Consider the following 20,430-nt stretch of genomic DNA (forward strand, 5'->3'; position numbering starts at 1 on the left):
CTACAGCACACATGCAACTCCCCACCCCCATACACACACACACACACACACACACACCCCATTTCTATTCAGGAGAAGAGCTTCACATGAATCTTGGGAGGATGATATGGCTCTTGGTTAACTGTACTGCACTGTTATATTATTTTTTGTGAAGGCCTTTTATATATTACCACCTTTAAAAATGCATTTTATGAGTTATTATTCTGATGGTCATGTGAATGCACAAAATGCAGTTATATTGCTGTCTAAGATGTTAGATATTTTCTTCCAGTACAGATGATAAATTCATGTTTGTGGTTATTAACTCACCTAGATTATGGGAACTGTTGTCAGATCCAGCTGACATGATTTAATTGTACTTGCTTGATGCATTACCTGGAATGTTCAATTTGTGTCTCTTTCTCTCTTCTCTTTTTCTTAAACATATGTTATTGATATTAGACCTCATGTAAATACTAATTTCAAATCTTATGCAGTATAAATGTAGTTCCTCTTTTGGTTAGTGACTCATTACTGAACCAAACCTGATTTCTGTGGATATGTTTGATTTTCCTTAAGTATGGAATGGATGATTTTAACAAATAATTTTCAGCCTTTGAGATGTTCATGAGTTGGGTGCTTTGACTCTTCATTATTTGTGTTGTGTGATAGATCATATGATATAGTTTCTGCTCCCTGATTGGACAAATAACACATTTCATATAGGTAAATAACATGTAAATAAAGAATAACATTAGCTGGTCTTTACATTATTCATACCAACTTCCAGTATGAATTCTTTTTGCATAAATAAAACATTAGTATTAAAATTCCTGAAAGTTAAGGCAAGTTACCTATATGAATATGTCTGCAAAATTGGCCCCTTAATTTGCTTCATGTGACAGCAGCTTCTGATGTGATGGTTAAGTGTTCATTTTTATTTTATTTAAAACATTTGAAAATATCTTTAGAAATGTATTCATTTTTGTAATTAAACTGAATGATTGCCGTATCCTTCATATTTACACTGGAATGTGATAATGATAATAAAGAATAAATGTATTCAGATAAAGTACAAGAAATATTTAAGAAAAATTATACAAACTGTATTGCATATATGGAAAGTGAGTTTTCAAAACAGCTTTTACAGATAGCTGTCAGTCTTCTGAACATTCTCCATAGTCATATCTCAGTGGAAACTGCTATTTTACTCACACTTTCCAGTAGGAACTCCAGATTTACTGTGCAGAGGAGGACTGAGAGAAGGCAGAACCCATTCATAGATCTGAGAAAGCCAGGACTGTGAAATTGTGGTTGTAGTCTGAAAAGTGGCTGTGCAAAAATGGCACTTTCTTCCTCAGAGCTGCTCCCTGTGTGTATTCAGAGTCATATCTGCTGAATTCAGTGATAAAAATAGATTTTACTGATCTTTAATCCCATTAGCCCCAAATAACCAGCAGAGCCAAGAATGCCTGAGCTAGATTCTAGTTCTTAAAGTGCATCATCATCAACAGAATTGTTTGCTGTATTCCACTTAGTGGTCCAATCAGTTACAAACTCACTTTTGGCAATTGGATTGCACAGGTATCACTGAGGACATAATCTGGAGGCTACAAGGTTACAAACATGTAACTGAGCACATAATTTGTCTTGCAAAATCTTTAACACTAATGAAAATAAAATGAAGAAAAGAACCCACTTTGACAACTTTCATATTTCAGCTTGAGTTTGTTGGGTTAAGAGTTAGAAAAAGAGACCTTATCTGTAAATTGAGCATATTTGAAACAAAAATCATTAAAGTACAATAAAAAATGGATCCCTCATAATGCCAATTTGAAAGGGTCAATTTTCAATGTAAAACTGCACTTTTAGGTTAAAAAAAGTTGTTGAAAAGTATCATAGCCTTGGGCAGGCAGGTGAGCCATCACTGTGCAGGCAATGGGACTCTCAGACCTATTCAGTGTTTGGCCTGCTCAGGAGCATAACCCAAAGTATTACTACTCATGTAGTTTTTTTTCTTGCTGACAGACTTTGCTTCATGGGCATGTCATCTTTTTCCTACTTTGTACTTCCATTGGAAGGGAGGGAGCAGACAATATGCCAGAATAAAGATAATTATCATAGAAACTATTTGCAGGACCAAGTCAGACTCAGACTTTACAGCTCACTGCCAGTATAAAGCAGTTCTATAGCTGATGTAGTTAGCCACAAGAGACTCATCTCATTGCAGGGATATCTTCTGGTGGGATAGAAATGAAACAGCAGTTCTTGCATTACTCCCTTCATAATGCCAGGGCAGTGGATATGGCTAAAGTGCTCCTATTCCCTGACGATTCCTATCTGGTGCTATTGGCAGAAAGTGTAACTAACAGCAGCATAAAGTCTGCACTATATCAAAGGACTGGCTTGGCACATAGCCAGCTCAGGATCAGGGAACACAGGCCACCTCCTAGCTGCATTGTGTGACCCCTCACTCTTAGTTGAAGGTCTGGGCCTGACTCTACACAGTGACAGGCCATTTTTTTCCTTGATTGTCCCTGGAATTTATCAGGATCACTTTGCAAAGATGGCACAATTGTGCAGAAAGTTTTCAAAATTTTGTGCTATAAAACAGAGATAGCTTTGTGCCTTCAGAGTTATCCTCTTTTTCCCCTCAGGAGCCGGGAGATGAGGAGGCGGGTTTGTACTTGCAAGCCTTCCTTCCAAGTCCCAGACTCCCATATGGATAGTATTGCTGAGTGTAGTCACACCCGTTAGAGCCTTAACTCAAACATACTTCATTGACTCATCTGCTCTTAAATTGTTGCTGGGTTGTTGGATTTTTTTTTTTTAATTCTCACTCTTTGTTTCTTTGGCACCTCTGTCATTATGCTGAGGACCGTCAGAGACCAGGACAGGATGATGTGTGATGTGAGGATATTGGAACCAACTGTGCTTATTGTACTGGCACATATACCACAAATCTTCTAAACATGGCAGGCTAATCTAATAGCCTATCTTTCTAGGTCATGTAGTATGTTTATTGTAACCCCTTAAAGGCAAAAGGTAGGAGGAACATGCAGACAAAAATTGTGATGATCTGTACTACCCGCTGGGAATTGCCTTGTTCCTTCCCTCTTCACCTTCCAAAAAACAATAATAAAAACATGGCACATTAAAATAACTGATTCCTCTGTCTATTAATTTAGGCACTATACACCTTTGCCATGAAAAATGACTGATATTTTTCTGGATTGGCAGAAATACTAAGCTGTGTCAGCTGTGTGATCTCAGTTATTTGTTCTATTCGTTTGTCACTTGGAAATAATAAAGCTTCTTATGGGACAGATATGACTTTATTTTCTAAATAGCATAATTAGTTAATGTTTGTAAAATGCTTTGAACTCAAAAATGCTATGGAAGTCCTTAGTTACTAATAACAGTTCTAATAATAATAGTTCTATTCTACATGCATGAATATGTACACAAGATCTGTACTGACAAATGTATCAGTTCTTCTTATGTCTTCAGTGCAGCAATAAGAAACTTTATGTCATGTGTCTGATGTTTCTATTGCTCTGGAAAAGCACACTTAAAAAAGTATTGGAAAAATGTGTATATACAATAAAGGAACATAAGGAACTCTGTTCACTACTTCCATATACATGTCATCTACAGCATCTGAAGCTATTACAGCTTTCTATTGCCATTAGATCTAGACTTTCAGCCAGAATACTCTTTGTGACAAATGGTGTATGAAGGGTGTACATCATTTGATGGCAACCAAGGGACATTTGCTTTGTTCACTTAAAGATGTTAAAGAGATCAGTAAGGTCAGAACAGCAGATGCCAGATTCAGATTGCTTCATCTGCTCTGACATTGAGTTATGTAGGAGGTTTGCATGTATTGAGAGATTTAGGCACCCCATAATGAGCTGCTGTAGTGCACACATGTTAGATCACACCATTTTCACCATTGCATGATAAACTTGAAACAATCACATATATGGTCTAGTGTCAATTTCTTTATTGGTAACCGTTAATTCATTTTCTTCACAGTTTTTATCTATCTATCTATATCTATCTATATATCTATATAAAATTTTTCTGACTACTATGTGTCTTCCAGAATAGCAGGCACCAGGACCGATAATTGTCACCAGTTCACCACCAGTCCAGATTCAGTAGTGGTCAAAAGCAACTCTCCAGGATTGGAAGAGCAGTAGATTGCTTATTGGTGCATTGAAACCAATGAGAGTCTTTCCATTGGCTTTAAATAGAATTGGATTGGCGCTACATTCTCTCAAAAGAAGCATTTCCATGTAGCAAACATTAATGGTCTCTGAAGGGAGCTGTTTGCAGTTCTTTTCAGCTGGTGAGGGTCACACTATAATATTTAGGCTTAGGAGAATGTAAGGGGGAACATTTAGGGGGTTCTACTGGGCCATCCAAAAATGTTCCAGATTGACTGTCCATAATGTGACAGAACTAGAACCAGATCCCCAATTTAAGTGCAGGATTCAAAACCTCCTGAAAATTCAGCTGCTGCCCTTGGCAGCTTTTCATCCTCCTCTCTCTTTACAATCTTTCTAAATTAGTTGAAGTGGTGGCATCAATTTCTGCCTAAAGCTTTCTACAAAGGCTTTGTTGTTGGTATCTACTGAGTCCTAAACAGCCATGAGAACCTCATCTAAATAAGGCTACCTTTTGTTATGGATCCTTCTGCAACTAAAATTCAGGCTGCATATGTAACTGCACAGGGAATTAGTAAACCATAGGAAATATGCAGTAAAATATGATATGGTGAAACTGTTTCTCAAACTGTTCCCAAAACAAAGCTCACTGCAAAGGACACATTAGGAACCACAATATTCTTACATGATATGACACCTTTCTGTGCAATATTATGGACCAAATGTTTGGCTACTGTTCTTACTAAGCCAAGCGCCTTTGCAATTAATTATACAAATAGCCCATCCATGTCAGAATATGCAAGTAAAACTCTACTGCCAAGATGTCTCACAAAACACAGCTCTTTTTAAATATAACCATATTATTATTACTCAGACATAACTTTGATATAATATTACTGCCTATCATTATGCAGTATTTACCTGTATATTATTCTTACTATACTATACTAGTCTGTTTGCTCTTTTCTTTTCCCCTGATTGATTTCCCCAGAACTGGAATGTTCAGCTCTGATAAAGCATTAGGTTTTCAGCAAAGTTCTGCTTTTATTTAGTCTTATATCAGGGTGCACTGAGGCACAGCGAGGTTAAGTGGCTTGCTTGATGTCACACACAAAGAGATAGTTGCTTAGAACAAATCTGAACCCTACCCAGGGCCCTCCTGTTTTCGGACCTTTAGCTCTAAACATGGAACACCTATGTCAGCCAGTTTATTCAATTACTTGGTGTGATTTGCACCAGTTTTACACTAAAATAACTCCACTGAGTTAAGTGGAGTTACTCCTGAATGACACCAGTGTAATTATGAACAGAATCACTCCTGTAGTAACTCTCCCCTGCAATGGTACCATGGGAAGCTTAATGCAGTGCTGTCATTGCTCCATGCTTATGCCAACAGAGTTTACAATACCTGGTTGGGAGCCACACAAACAGTTTTTGGATCCTGTCACAGGGCAAGCGTGCCCAGACTGCCTTTTGGAGTGGGGTGAGGGTTATTATTTCCCCGTGGCTGAGTCTGTGCGATCACACTTTGTCTCAGGATATCATGGCCTAGGGCAAAAGTCAGTATGACTGTTCTGTCTCAGGGCTGTGTGGCTCAAAGGCCAGAATCAATATAACTGTCCTCTCCTTCAAGGCTGCATGGCCCAATGGCTCATCAGTAGGGCTGCCCTCTTCAGCAGGGCTGTGTGGCCTAAAGGCCTGAGTCAACATGGCTGTGTGGCCTAGTGGTCAGAGTCAGCATGGCTTCCTCTTCAGTTGGGCCATATGGCCCAATGGCCAGTCAGGGGAGTGGGTCACCACGTAGGGGTGGGTGGCAGACAAATAGGGGGACTCAGGCTCTCCCTGATCCACCGGGTCCCACCTCAGGGCTCTGGCAGTGGCAAGTGCGCTTGCTGACGAGTCAGCAGCGGACCCTTCCAAAACACATTGACACCACCCGGCACAATGACTAATTCCCCCCGAGCTACTTCCTACCCAGTCCCTGGTACAGTGGTCCTGTCATCTCTGAGGTCTTTGGGCTCCTTAGTCTGTGTGGTTCTCACCAGCTCAATTGCTTCTTGGGCATTTGGAGGAGCTTGGGCTTCTGCCGCCTGGGGTCTCAGCAGTTTCCAGGCTGGAGCATGCAGTGTGCATCCTCTCTCCTTGGCAGTCAGCCCTGAATCAGCTGAGCTGCTACCTGGTCTCCAGCTGGAGCATGCCCAGGAGGGCCAAGGGGGCGTGGCTTCCTCAGCCCAAAGGGTGAAATTAACCCTTGGAGTACCAGTGCAGGGCAAGCACACCCCGTCACAGATCCCTTTTTGAGCCTGAGGTATGAGTACCTAACTGCGTAGGTCACACTATACTTTGCACTTGACAGTGTTAAAAACTGAGGGACAAATACTGTCCTTAGATGCATGCAGGCAGTTCCCTAGACTCTGAAAATGAGGCTAAGGAAGTTTGCTGCTGGCAGTACCCCTTCTCCTCCAGCAACCATACACATGGTGCAGAAAAGCCTTGGGGGAGCATTAATTTTACTAGTCCTTTTTGTATACTGTGCATTTTTCACATGGAAACACAAAGCCATTGTTTTTCTCCCCAAGCTCCTGGATCCTGATCCCAATTGCAGTCAATGGACGTCTGTTTATTTCTCTCAAAAGGCTTTGGATCAGGCCCAAAGTCCAGTGACTAGACTAATTTTTGGTGGAGGACTACTTGAACATGTTGGAAATGTTAGGGAGAATATCTGGTTTAGCGCATCCTTATTATAGGGACTGGAATGCTGCCTGGCACACACAATGGAAGGGAATGCTCCTGGTGACACTGGTCTGGTACTTGGCAGGAAAAATCTGGCCTTAAATACAATACTTCAGTCATTCCACAGTCAGAACTTTCAGTACCAAGAATGAGGTCCTAAATAATGTTCCTTTTGCATATAAATAGTGTCCAAGATTCAGTCTGTTTGGTCTTGAGATTAATAAAATTAAAAAACAAACAAACAAATAACCGGTGAGAATTTGAACTTGTGGCAATCTTTATGTTAAAAATAGCTGAGGGTTTATTTTTCAGCCTGATTGCTATTTTAAAGTAAAGTTTTATCATCCAGAATAATCTGTTTCCTGTAGAATAGGTTTAAAGCTTCTGAAATAGCTGCCACCCACAGAATTCTCTACTTTACCATATGCATGGTTGCTGGAGGGATGGGGGATTACTGCCAACAGAAAGCTTCCTAAACCACATTTTCAGGGCCGAGGCATGTATGCTTATGAGGATGGTATTTGGCCTTCACGTTATCAACTGTGAAGCGTGGTGATACTTTGCAAAGTTGGGTACTCACACCTCAGGCTAAGTAAAGGGATCCAAAAACTGTTGGTATAACTCTACAGAAATCCTGCCAAGTTCCACGCAGACTCAGGCAATGGTCCAGTGGCTGCAGGATCCCACAAACTGCACTGTAGAAAGCCAGCACTTTTAGTTAACAGCATTACTAGAGGTCAGATTTCTATAGATTATCTAGCTATATTTTTAACCTTTCTATTTGTTCATTTGTTGTTAATGAACCTTCACCATGATATCTGGGTGCCAACCCAGAAACTCATTGCATGGTCTTAGATTCTGCTTTCTCACATTGAAGACCATGAGGCTTCTCTGGTGAGCACTGAATTATGCTTATGGAGAGCCCGGCTGCCATGCAGCTACAATAAATATGAAATCTATATTTTGGATCCTACCAAGTTGCATCACAGACCGTGTAATCTAGTCTCCCCCCCATTAAATCTGGTCTTTTGTGTGCTTTTACCCTATAGTATATAGAATTCAAGGGGGACACCAGTGTTTCTCAAAGTGGGGGGCTTGACCCAAAAGGGAGTTGCAAGAGGGTTGCAAGGTTATTTTAGGGGGTCACGGAATTGCCATCCTTAGTTCTGTGCTGCCTTCAGAGCTGGAGAGCAACGGCTGTTGGTCAGATGCCCAGCTCTGAAGGCAGTGCCCCACCACCAGCAGCACAGAAGAATGGCAATATCATACCATGCCACCCTTACTTCTGCGCTGCTGCCTTCAGAACTGGGTGGCTGTAGAGTGGCAGCTGCTGACTGAGGGCCCAGCTTTGCAGGTAGCAGCACAGAAGTCAGGGTGACAATACCATACCATGGCATCCTTACTTATGCGCTGCTGCTGGCAGTGGCTCTGCCTTCAGAACTGGGCTCCTGGCCAACAGCCACTGCTCTCCAGCTGCTCAGCTCTGAAGGCAGCGCCACCACCAGCAGCTATGCAGAAGTCATGGAGCAGTACCACAACCCCCCTGCTCACAATAACCTTGTGACCCGTCCCTCAAGAACTCCTTTTTGGGTCAGGATCCCTAAAATTACAATTAAATAGCTGAAATCATGAAATTTACAATTTGTAAAATCTTATGACCATGAAATTTGGTAGGGCCCTACCTATATTACAGGGGTGGCCAACCTGAGCCTGAGAAGCAGCCAGAATTTACCAATGTACATTGCCAAAGAGCCACAATAATATGTCAGGAGTCCCCCTCCATAAGCTCCTCCCCCCTCCCAGCACCTCCCACCCACCAGCAACCCCTGTCTCCTCCTCCAGCCCCACCCCTCCTGATCAGCTGTTTCATGGCATGCAGGAGGCTGGGGGCGGGAGGAGCAAAGGCACAGCAGGCTCAGGGAAGGGATGGAGTGGGGGCAGGGTCTGTGGCAGAGCCAGGGGTTGAGCAGTAAGCACCCCCCTGCACGTTGGAAAGTTGGCGCCTGTAGCTCCAGCCCCGGAGTCGGTGCCTATACATGGAGCCGCATATTAACTTCTGAAGAGCTGCATGTGGCTCCAGAGCCACAGGTTGGGCACCCCTGCTGTACTGCTAAAAGTTTAGGGAAGTTTTATTTTTAATGAAAAATGTATAAGGGACCAGGTCATACCTTTGGTTTGAGTAAAACACTGCTAATTCAAACTATCTTCTTTTTTTCATAGAGAGTTCTTATTACAGCTTAATTAGCCTCATTTTATATTAGACACCATATGAGTATGTAAAAGTAGGTGAGATGCTTTCGCTCCTTGTTCTCATTGTGCAGCGATTGTGCTCTTGTGCATTCAAGGATTGCTACTGGGCAGCACCACTGGTGTTGCTAGCTACCTCCAAAGAAACAAGGAAAAGATGAAGCTATGGCCCTTTCCCCATCCTGTACTGGCCAGCAGATCTGGCTGGCTGAAGAAGACAGCCTTAGCTAACAGGCATAACAGTGATCACCTGAAAGTTCCTGGAGGCATTTGGCCTCTTGTACAGTGCCTCTGAGAAATCCTGCAGCTGTGGTATGGTTCTGCATTGCCCTTGCCTTAGAGAGAAAGCTAGGCCCCTAGACTAGATGACAGCTTGTTGCTATGAAACAGGACAAAGTGAAAATATATCAACATAAACATCTTTTAAAGAATTTCCTTACATAGTATTTAATTGCTTCACCTCACAGTGATAGGTACAAACAGGTTGCTGCTTTTCTGCCTTATTATTATTCCTGGAAAATAGTTGACACTATTTTGCCCTTGGCCCAGCCTTGGTCTGTATCTTTTAATTTGCTTTCTTGCTTTGTGGTGTAGTAAGGGTTAATTGCTGGGACTAGTTCATCTCAAGCTTCAAGAGAGTTCAGCATTTCGGGTGAGAGTGATGCTGGAAGTGATATGGCAGCTAGCTCAGTGCTGCCTGTCCAGAAAGCTCTACTATAGGGAATCTTTTGTAATTACGTGGGAAAACAGCAGTTGAATTGAGAATCCAGTCAGTTGATGGGCACTTAATGTGGAACATCAGCTACTCTGTCTTTGAACTTTAATATAATAATCCATCACAGTATTTTGTTTGTAACGAGAGCCTGGTAGAAAGTGCTTTATGCAAATTCTATCCCTTTTTTAAAGACCTCAGATTTCCTGGGTCATTCTTTCTTTCAGACACTTGAATCAAATATTTATACTTCTTAAAATATCTTTATATCTCATTTTCAATTGAGAAATTCTTCCAGAATATCACCTTAGTCCACCTTTAGACCCTGTGATTGCACTCTCTGCTATGTTTTCAGCATCAGGACTAAAGGTTTATTGAGTGTGACTGTGTATGTCTGTGCAAATCGAACAACTGGCCAAACATCCTTTGCTTGGTCCTGATCACTATAGTATACAGAGATGCCTTTTCTTTCTCTCTATTTAAAATTATATTTATAGTACTTCTTCATGCTAATACTATTATTTGTAATAAACACAGCTGTTCGAAAGATGAAGTGAAGCAATCATAAAGCTATCAAACTATTAATATTATATATATATACACACACACATAAACTTTTAAAAGTTTAAAGTACATAATGAAAGCATATTGGTTTAGGCAATTTTGAAAGAGATTATATTGTAGTGTGTTAATGTTTTCCCCTACTAAATGCTGCCTCTAATTAAACAAACACCCTACCTTAGAGAAGCAAATTGATTTTCTGCTTCAGATACTGTCAGTAAAATCATGGTGATTAGTGAGATTTGCAATTAATAATTAAGTAATGTACAGATATAACTTTAAGGCAATTAGTTGTCAAATAATGGCCAATCAGAACAGCCAGGTTTACTGAGAACTTCAATGCACAACTATTCATTATCAAATTATTTTGTTATTGTGACTTACCAATTTCCTATTATTATGACATCCATTTTAGATGGAAAATATCTGTGGTCATATTGATCCTAAAAGCAAACAAAAGTAGACAATGTGATATTGTGGATCAATAATAATACCAATAATATTACACAAGTTTTGGCACTCAAAGTTCATATCTTTATATGTGCCAATATATACCTCCAAACATATGGGTAAGCTTCTGCTTTCATTCCAGAATTTAACTTAGATATTCTGGATTTTTGCCCCCTACATGAGCAGTACTTTGAAGTCAACGTAGGAATCATGCATGTAGTGAAAGCAGAATATTGGATCAATGAGCAAAAGTTTGCTCTAAATATTTGCCAGATAACCCATATTTCCCAAAGTGGCTCCTGTTTTGATACTCGGTTTAAAACATCTTGAACTGGCCTGATTTTCAGTGCTGAGCATCCACCCTCTGACAATCAGGCACCTAGAAGGTGAGTCAAGTTGGACACCCAAAATTGCAAGTTGCTTTTGAAAATCTTGATTTTTAATTTATTGTAATTTACACTGAACATATAATGCAGAGAGTGATTTATGGCGTATATTATTTCAGGATACATAATGATACACTGAGTGATTTCATAAGCTTCCATTTTAGTTGAGCAGCTGTGGCTCTTTCAGGATTTCCCACAATTCAAACTAGCGACTGGGTAAACCCCAAACACAAACCTACCACTCATCCCTCTCCAGATTTCATTGGCTGGTCAATCTTGTTGTCCTTTTCTCTAGAAAATGATATCTATCTGCTTTGATTTATTGCTGAAAAGTTTTAAAAATTATTGTATTACCTCTGGACAGAGAAGGTATCAGTTTTCTTTGATTTCTAAATCATTCTTGCCAGAGTTTTATCCAGAATTCTCTCTCTCTCTCTCTCTCTCTCTCTCACCCACATCCACACCCACCCACGTTCTTTTGTCCTTATGATACAAAGTTTGCCCATGGTGAAACATCTCACACTAAAGAAACAGCTGAAGGTCAAAGTGTTGCAATCACTTATTGCATCACATGATTTTGATTTGACCTTTAGTCACGTGAACTACAGGCCTAACATTCACAGTAAGGAGTCTGTGGAGAGGGAAACACGGCATGTGAATCCGAGGAAAAAAAGTTTATGAAAAATACTTTCACAAGTCACCCAGTTTAGTAAAAATAGCTAATTTAGTTTTGTTCATGCTGAGTTTAAAGAGTTTCTGCCATAGTCCAAGAAACTTTAAAGAAAATATCAGGAAAGGAAGGATGCATCCTTGCAACTTTTAAACCTAATCCACGATGAGGGATTCAAATGTTATCCCCTTTAAGATTTGAATTCTGTTTGGGCAGCTGGAACATGGCTTCAAGCTTCAGCATCTTCTGGCACATATTTCATCTGAGCCCTGCCTCAGATCAACATTATTCACTCTCTAACCACTTCTAAGGGTGCTTTGTTCAGTGGATAAAGAGCTCAATTTCTACTGCAGCCTCTTGCTGTTATGCTGTACCTGGATTTAAAACCTTCTATCACAGCAGAATTTGCAAGTTTGGAACTATGCTAACTAGAATAGTTTTTTTGTGTCAGTGGAGTTCCAGGAACTGGATCCCACCTACTGCAACTAACTAGTGCAGAATCCACTAGTGGAGAACCTGGCTTGGACCGGTAGATAGAATTTGCTGTGTTAACTCAGAAAGCAAAAAGCAAGGAAAGGCAATAGAAGTTAGAATGGTCTTGACTACATTAGAAGTCCCCCTCCTTTGAGGACTCTAATACAAGATGGTTCTCCTTTATCTTGTTTGCCACCTTTCTATTTTGTAGTGCAGCTGGTACTTTAACTATGTTCCTGAGTCATGCTAAGACTTGGAGTGACTGGATTGATGATAAGAGGTATAGTAGCACCTTTTCCAAGTAGCATGTCAGTCTGTGTGCAGCAACATTCATATGACTCATTAGGGCTTGTTTCTGTACATATTTTCTATCTTTATGTCATCTAGGTCACCTGAGGCCCATGTGCTACCTAGCTGGAAGGCAAAGGAACAGTTTTCAAAAAGAATAACAAGACTCATGTTGGTGCTTTAGGAAGTTCTGGTAAGAGAGGTAACAGAAGGTATGGGTGACATTGTAGGCAATGATTAAAATGGGAATGAGAAGCAGTAAATCTGTCACACTATCCATTGACTATATTTATGTTGCAGAACTAGTCTTACAGCTTTTCCAAGGACATGCCAGAATCACCTAGAGGGAGCCAGTTTGTTGACAAAGCAGTCAGAAAGTAAATTAAATGCAAGGAGGTATGTTCTGCACGCCTAAGACCAGCTAGTCTTTGTTGCCCTAAGAGGATACACTGGGGGGAGGGAGAGGGCTGGAAAATACCATCACATTAATTCTTTAGTTACATTTTTAATATAATTCCTGTCAACTGGGTTTGCATCCTTCTGTGTTCACTTTCCACCAATCTTCTAGCAAGTGGATTTACTGGCAGGAAGGATTTGCCGAAGTGCTGAATATTGCAATATATTTGTGGAAAGTTAACTTTGAATTCGATGTATGAATTTCCACTGGGATCCTAATTCTGTAAGAGTTCCATTCATCCAGCCAGGTAATAGAGACATATCCAATGACATTTGTGTCTCCCCAAAAATAGCATATTTGTACTGCAGTACCACACAAAATGCGCTAAGCACTGTATAAAGAGAAACACAAAGCATGCCCCACAACTTGTACTCAGAATGCAAAAAAGAAAAAAGGAAACAAAGAAAGAAAAATACCCAAGCAAGTAGATAGAGTGTGAAGAAATATATGGCCTCATATAAACAAGCAGTGTGGCCATGGTGATAATTGGCATATGTAATGCAAGTTCTTCTTTTAAAAATGTATGTTTATCAATTTGTTTTAGTTTGGATAATAAAATCTCACAATGAACTGCCTGTGACCAAGCTACAGACCAAGAATTATTCACAAACAGAATTTCATACAACGAATACATTCATGAACATACTTCATATACAGACAGTTCGCAAATTAAAAAAGAAGCAAAAAAGTTATCAAATAAGTTATTCACTATGAGTTCTGATCCTGATGCAAAGCCAACTGAACACAATGGGTGTCTTCAGTGGATTTGAATCAGGCCCTATTTTTTTCAATGTTTTCTTTTTTCTGCTTTTTTAACTAATAGTTACTTAAAAATAAAAATAAACTAAAGGAAATCAGGGAACCATTTTGTTTTCAGAGGGCTTTGCTGATGGCCTCTAACAGCATTAATAGTGCCAGCTCCTAATTAGTTTGGTGGTTGTTTGTTTTGCAGTTACATATGGATAGACAGACGGGAAAGACCCAGCTTTGAAGTTTCTGTTATATTTATTATTTCATAACTTTGTTTTTAGTTAAAAACTCATCTGCTTCAGTTTTGTTTCTGCTTGAAATATACATTTCTCCAGTTAGGATTCAAATGACCACCTATAGCTCCACCTATCAGTGGTGCAGGTATCTTTGAATTTGAAAACAACTTATCTTCCTTTCAAATGCAAACATTCTTTACATCTATGACATGCTTTGCAGATAGCTACAGCAAGGAGCATTCCATTTAGAGGCATCACAAAACTTTACACAAGCAAGATAGATAACATATTCTAAAACTGAAGACCAGATACTATATTGACTTATAGACATGGCTAATATTTGGCACTTAGGGCTTGCTTTCACTCCAGTGATAGCTCAAGGTATAATTTTAATGTTGCCTGTAACCTGACTCCTGTCCACCCACCTCTCTAGATAGAGATAAGTGGTGATTCAAACATAAGCTAGCTGGCCCATGGAAGACCTGGGTCGAAGATTCAGTGCTGCTAAGGCTCCAGCAAGTAATGCAGTGGAGATGCAGTTAAAGGCTACAGCTCAAATTAGCATAACTCATCAAATGCTAATCCAAACACTCTGCTAACCCAGTCACTCTGTACTGCTTATCAAATCACTCTGTGTAGGTCCAGTGTTGTTCTGTAATGTGGCTGCTCTCAGTTGAGCTAGGCTATCTTGAGTGGAATAACTTGAGCTAACTGTTGCAATGAAGACAAGCCTGTATATAAGGCTTTTTACTTTATAAGCATTTAGGGCCAGATTTTTAAAGGTATTTAGCTGCCTAGAGATGCAGGCATCTAATGAAACTTTCAAAATGCATAGGCACCTAACTTCCACTGAGTTGGACACTTAGGTGCTTTAGAAAATCCTCCTGGATATCTCTATGCAGGGCTGGCTCCAGCCACCAACTAACGAAGCAGGTGCTTGGGGCGGCCAGTGGGAAGGGGCGGCCCATCTGGGTCTTTGGTGGCAATTCGACGGAAAGTCCCCCAGTCCCTCTTGGACTGAAGGACCCGCCACCAAATTGCCGCAGAGGAATGAAGCGACACAGTTGAGCTGCCACCAAAGCACCATCGATCGCAGCTTCCCCCCCACCATTCGCCGCTTGGGGCAGCAAAAAAGCCTGAGCCGGTCCTGTCTCTATGCAGCTTAAGGTGCCTAAATATCTTTAAAACTCTAGTTCTCAAAGCAGGTCAACTTATTAGTTGCAAAATTTGTTTCTCAAATGTTGACCTTTTTTTTTCCTAATTGGAAATTGTCCATGGCTAAATCACTCTTTTACTCATTTATTAATGTTTCAGTGAATAGTTTTGATGAACATATTTGAGCTATGAATTGTTATGTGCAAGCTGTTGCAGTGTGCATTTGGTTGATTATTTGCTATTCAAGCTTTGTGACTAGTTTCTAAATTCAAAAGGTGTGTTGTATTTTCCTGGAATGGATGAGGTAACCTTTATAAATGATAAAAACAAAATGAATTTTGTTCCCTTACATAACACATTTGGTGTATAGCTTAAATTAATTTCAGTTAGGGGCCTTAAATTAGCTGTTTGTGACATTCATTGTAAGAAAGGAACTTCAGTTGTATGCATGTTTGTAAACAATCAAGAACAAAGAGACATGGACAGGCTGATTCAAAACCTTTTTTCTCTTTTGGGAAACTTTTTGCAAATAGATTTTTAAGTTAGATGACCAGTGCTATTACTGCTTTACAAACATTAACTAATTGATCTTCACAGCCACCTGTGAAGCAGGTACAGTATTCATCCAGTTTGTCATCCACATTTACAGGAGAAAACATTGAGACAATGATAAGGGAAGGCCACACACTCAGAGTTACAGAGCCAGCATGAGAATGTAGAACACAGTGTCATGTCCACTCCATGAGGCCACACCGCCATGCCAGAGTGCAGTTGGTATGGTGCAGCTGATGCATCTCTGGCTACTTGCAGTTATATTCACGAAAATATTTGACTGAAAATCTTTTCTTTCTGTTCTTGAAACATTCATTGTCCATGTTTTTGGGCACAGCTCAATAGAGAAGGATGAGCCTCCACTGTGAACTGACGACATTTTGCTTTTTAAAAACAATATTTTGTACTAATATTTCAGAGGATATAAAAATGAGACCGCTAGCCTTTTACAACACACACGGAGAAGATTAATCTTTGAATCATAATGGCTAAGTATCTGTCTGTTACAGCTGTCCCCCTGCTGCATTCCTTTTTCCCCTCTCCTTTCTGTTTGTCCTGTGTGGCCGCCCCTCCCGGCCATTGTGCTAACTAAAGTCACAGCCCTATTCATAGGAATGGCTTGTACAGACTAACTGGAGCCATTGCTCTGCCTAGGGAGGGGGCTTCTTGCTTCTTTGTTTGGCTCCTTTGTTCAGACCCGGGCTCGGTGTGGGGGGCGCTGCCCAGAAATGCAAGACCTGAAGTGACCAACTAATTAAGCATATGAATTATACCTGTGGCTCAGAACATGCCCAGGCATGCCTATGTTTACCTGCAGCCTTTCCCTGCCTTCTCTCCTCCCCTGTATCAAGAGGAGCCAATCAAAAGTACTGGTGGGAAACTGCCTGAATTTGCCTTTAAAGCCGGACATTTTCTGATCAGACCTCGGAGAAGGTCCTTGCTTTGCCACCTGGTCTGATCAGCTAGGGGTCTTTGGGGGGCCCTCTCCCCGCTCTCATTTGTTTTTGAGCGTACCCCCGTTTTTAAACTCCCCTCCCACGAACAACAAATTTGTGCCTGGAGATCTCCTGATTTTTGTAAGCGAATCGAGTCCTCTCTCCATCCTCCGATGCTACTGCTGTTCCTGCCTCTGTGCTTGCTGCTGTCCTGGGGAGTGGTAAGAACTCCCTCTTGCAGACTCCCCCTGTCCTAGCTGCTGGCCTTGTTTCCCCAGCAGACAGACCCAAGTTAACTCCTTGGTCTGTATCTGTAATCTGTTTCTTGCTCCGCAGCACCTTTGCTGCTAAAAATAAGCCTGTGCCGCTGCTAAGCTGTGCCTTCCTGGACTGTATCCTGGGCCGCCGGCTTGCAGCCACCCCACTGCTGCAGCCACCCCGCCCCCGGGGGCTGTACCCTGGGCACACACCACTCTGCCCTCTGGAACTGCTCCCCCTCCCGATCAAAGAATCGGCATAGTTTAAGGTGCACCTATTAGAATCAGGTTCTTAGTCTAGATAAGTTGTAATTTCATTTTGCATAGCTGTGGTTAAGTTAGGTTTAAAAATTGTTTGTATTGTGCTCTGTAAGTTAGGTTTAAAAAAGAATTGTTGCATTGTGTTCTGTTACTTGCTAATTTGTGTAGTCTTGGTTAAGCTAGATCATAAATAAGATTTTGCTGTGTTCTGTACAATTGTGGTTAAGTTTGTCTTCCCGCTGCCCTAACCCCCCCCCAAGCTTGCCCGTGTCTCCCCCCGAGCTCCCCAGTCACTTGTTGCCGTCTCTCTGCTGTTTAAACTTGCAGCCTGTCTGCTCTCTGTGTCTCCCTGAGTTTAAATCTCCCTCCGCAGCGCCTCTGCCTTTGGTCTCTGCTCCACCACGTGCTCCTCTTCCCCCATCCCCCAACCTCATTCCTCTACCACTGCCTTTCTCTCTTTCTCTCTCTTTTAATCCCTTCCCCCACGTGTTCACCCCACTCCTACTGCTGCCAAACCTCAATTGTATTACTGAAGTCTAGCATAAAACCCCATTGGTTACCCTTTTTCTCTCTGACACACCTCACATTTTACATTTACACCACTGTGACACAATTTTACCTGGAGTTGTTGGTTAGTTAACACATTTTACCCATAACTGTTAGTTGGTTATATGCTGCTGTGACACACCCTTTACACAGAAATTGTTAACTACCTGTTACATTTATACTTCAGTGTTAATTGGTTACCAACTGTATTGTACCCCACTGTATTGTACCCCACTATTGAAACCCCCTATACTATTTACTAAAAGAAACCCCTCCCCAATTATCTACCTTAACAAACCCCATACCCCTCACTATTGAATTTTCCCTGTTTTTGCATTTTCTTAATAAAGTTTATTTTGCACCCCACCAGTGCAGTAGTTGTCCCCCAAGATCCCCTACCTCCTGGCGGGGTCAGTATCAATCATTTCATTACCAGTGTTTATTTACATATTTCCCACAAAGAAATTAAAATCACAGAACATATTGTGTCCCAAATAATGGTTTGTAAGCTTGGTTTTAGAGACTCCATCAGAATCTGCCCCAACACAGGAAAAATATCAACATTGTTCAGCCACATTTGCTTCATTTTATGCAATGTCAAGTTGACCTTGAAATCTTCAGGGGACAAAAAGGAAATGTGGTTACTAAAACACAGAAAGAGGGTTACACTGGCTAGAAAGAACTGTAATTTATTTTACATAAATTAAAACACTGGCATTTGGATTTCTTCATTACAAAATATATTGAACTCAATACAAAAGCTATGCTATAGTTCAAGATTTTGAATTTAAAATTTCATTGTAAGAAATCTGGAGGGCATTATTCTGCTCTCATTTACATTAGTGGAAATCCAGAGTAAATCCACTGCAATGAAGATCAAAATACGGCATTGTTTCTTTAAGCTACAGTAGGAGGAAAATTATAGCATGTAGCTTGTTTGGTGTGGGTTTTTTGTTTTTTTGATGCTCAGCTGTCTGTGTCCTTTTACTGTATAGATTTTCCTGCAGGTACTGCTTGTTTATTTTTAGCACTACTAATGGTGTGCTTACTGACAACACAAACAGCCCTGCCTCCTGAATACGGGGAATGACTCACATTCATTAAAATGAATCTGGATACATTTGGCTACTCATTTAAAAGAGATTCATAAGAAGGGGGAATTAGAGGACACGGAATTCATTAATCCATGAGGTGGCAGTGATGCCAAGCAGAGACAGACCTACATTTATCATATGTGTCTTGTTGGCAAAGTGATTGTTTCTTAAAAAGGCCTAGAATTTGTGAACATTTAACTCTCGGACGAGTGTGTTCCACAACTTGGAGAAAAATGGTCTCTAGAAATAGAGCCGATAGAAAAATCTGTTTAAAAGCTATGTGCCATCCGGCCTATTCTTCATTACATTTTGAATTTTATTAAGCTTTCAGTTCATGTTGAGTCAGCCGTTTTTCTCATTCAGATCATGGATTTAGCTAGTGTTGTGGTGCAGCTCGAGAACAGAATACATTATTAGCAGCGGGTGGTAGCTTTGCTTTTTACTGCTGTGGTGATTCTGTCTGTGATATGGGTGACACACAGACCTCATCACCTTTGATTTAAAATAACTGTGGCCAATACAATAGCTGCCTATGCAGACTCTTGGGGAAACAGATGAGATGTGTAAGAAACACAAGGAGAAAGATCTCTGTGAAACTGCAATGTAATAAATAACAGCACCCAATCCAGTATTCCTTATACGTCTCAGAACACCTACTGACTTGAATGGGAGTGTATGCAAGGAATGGAAATTTGGGCCCATATTTTGAAACTAGAAGGCCTTCCGTAACCATTTTCCTTCAAGACTTTGTTAGTGTGGAAAAAGGTCACCTTGTTCAAGCACACTTGCTCACACTGTTGAAACAGAATATTTGGTCTGGTTAACTTTGATGCCAAACACGTGATATATGTATTCTATAAAAATGGCTAGCCTGAGTAGACCACTCACATCCGTCAGTAGCTTTCACAATATGTTCAGTGTTGATTATTTTTAATATAGAAATAATAACAATTTGCATGTAAGTGACACTTTTCATGCAATGATTTCAAAGAATGTTACAAATATTAATAAAGCCTCACCTCTGAGGCAAGGTAAATAAGTGCTGACATTTTCAGAATGTGGGTGTGTAAGGTTAGACACTGAAATCCATGACAAGATCCTAAATAATAAGTGGTCTAACTTTCAAAAGTGCTGAGCTCCTGCAGCTTCTACTACCTGCAATGTTACTCAAAGTCATATAGCAAGTCATGGATAGAGCAGGAAAAAATACAGGAAAAACCTCACACCTAGATCAAACTCCTTTACATGCACCCATATTATGCAGCATGTGAGTCCTGAAATAAAACAGAGGGAGTACACAAGCCACCTCACAGTCCCACTGGTTTCCTCTAAGAATTTACTGAACTAATATCAAGTCAGGGTCACATACTCATTGTTTTAGGGGACTTCAGAATTACATTGAAGATATTTCTAAACCAAGACCTGATTACTATTTTGGCAACCCTGGGCTTCTCCCAGTTGCTCTTTGGACCCATATACATTCAGGGACATATTCATCACTTGATCTTTAGCTTG

Source organism: Gopherus flavomarginatus, chromosome 3 (assembly GCF_025201925.1).
Source record: "Gopherus flavomarginatus isolate rGopFla2 chromosome 3, rGopFla2.mat.asm, whole genome shotgun sequence".
NCBI lineage: Eukaryota > Metazoa > Chordata > Testudines > Testudinidae > Gopherus > Gopherus flavomarginatus.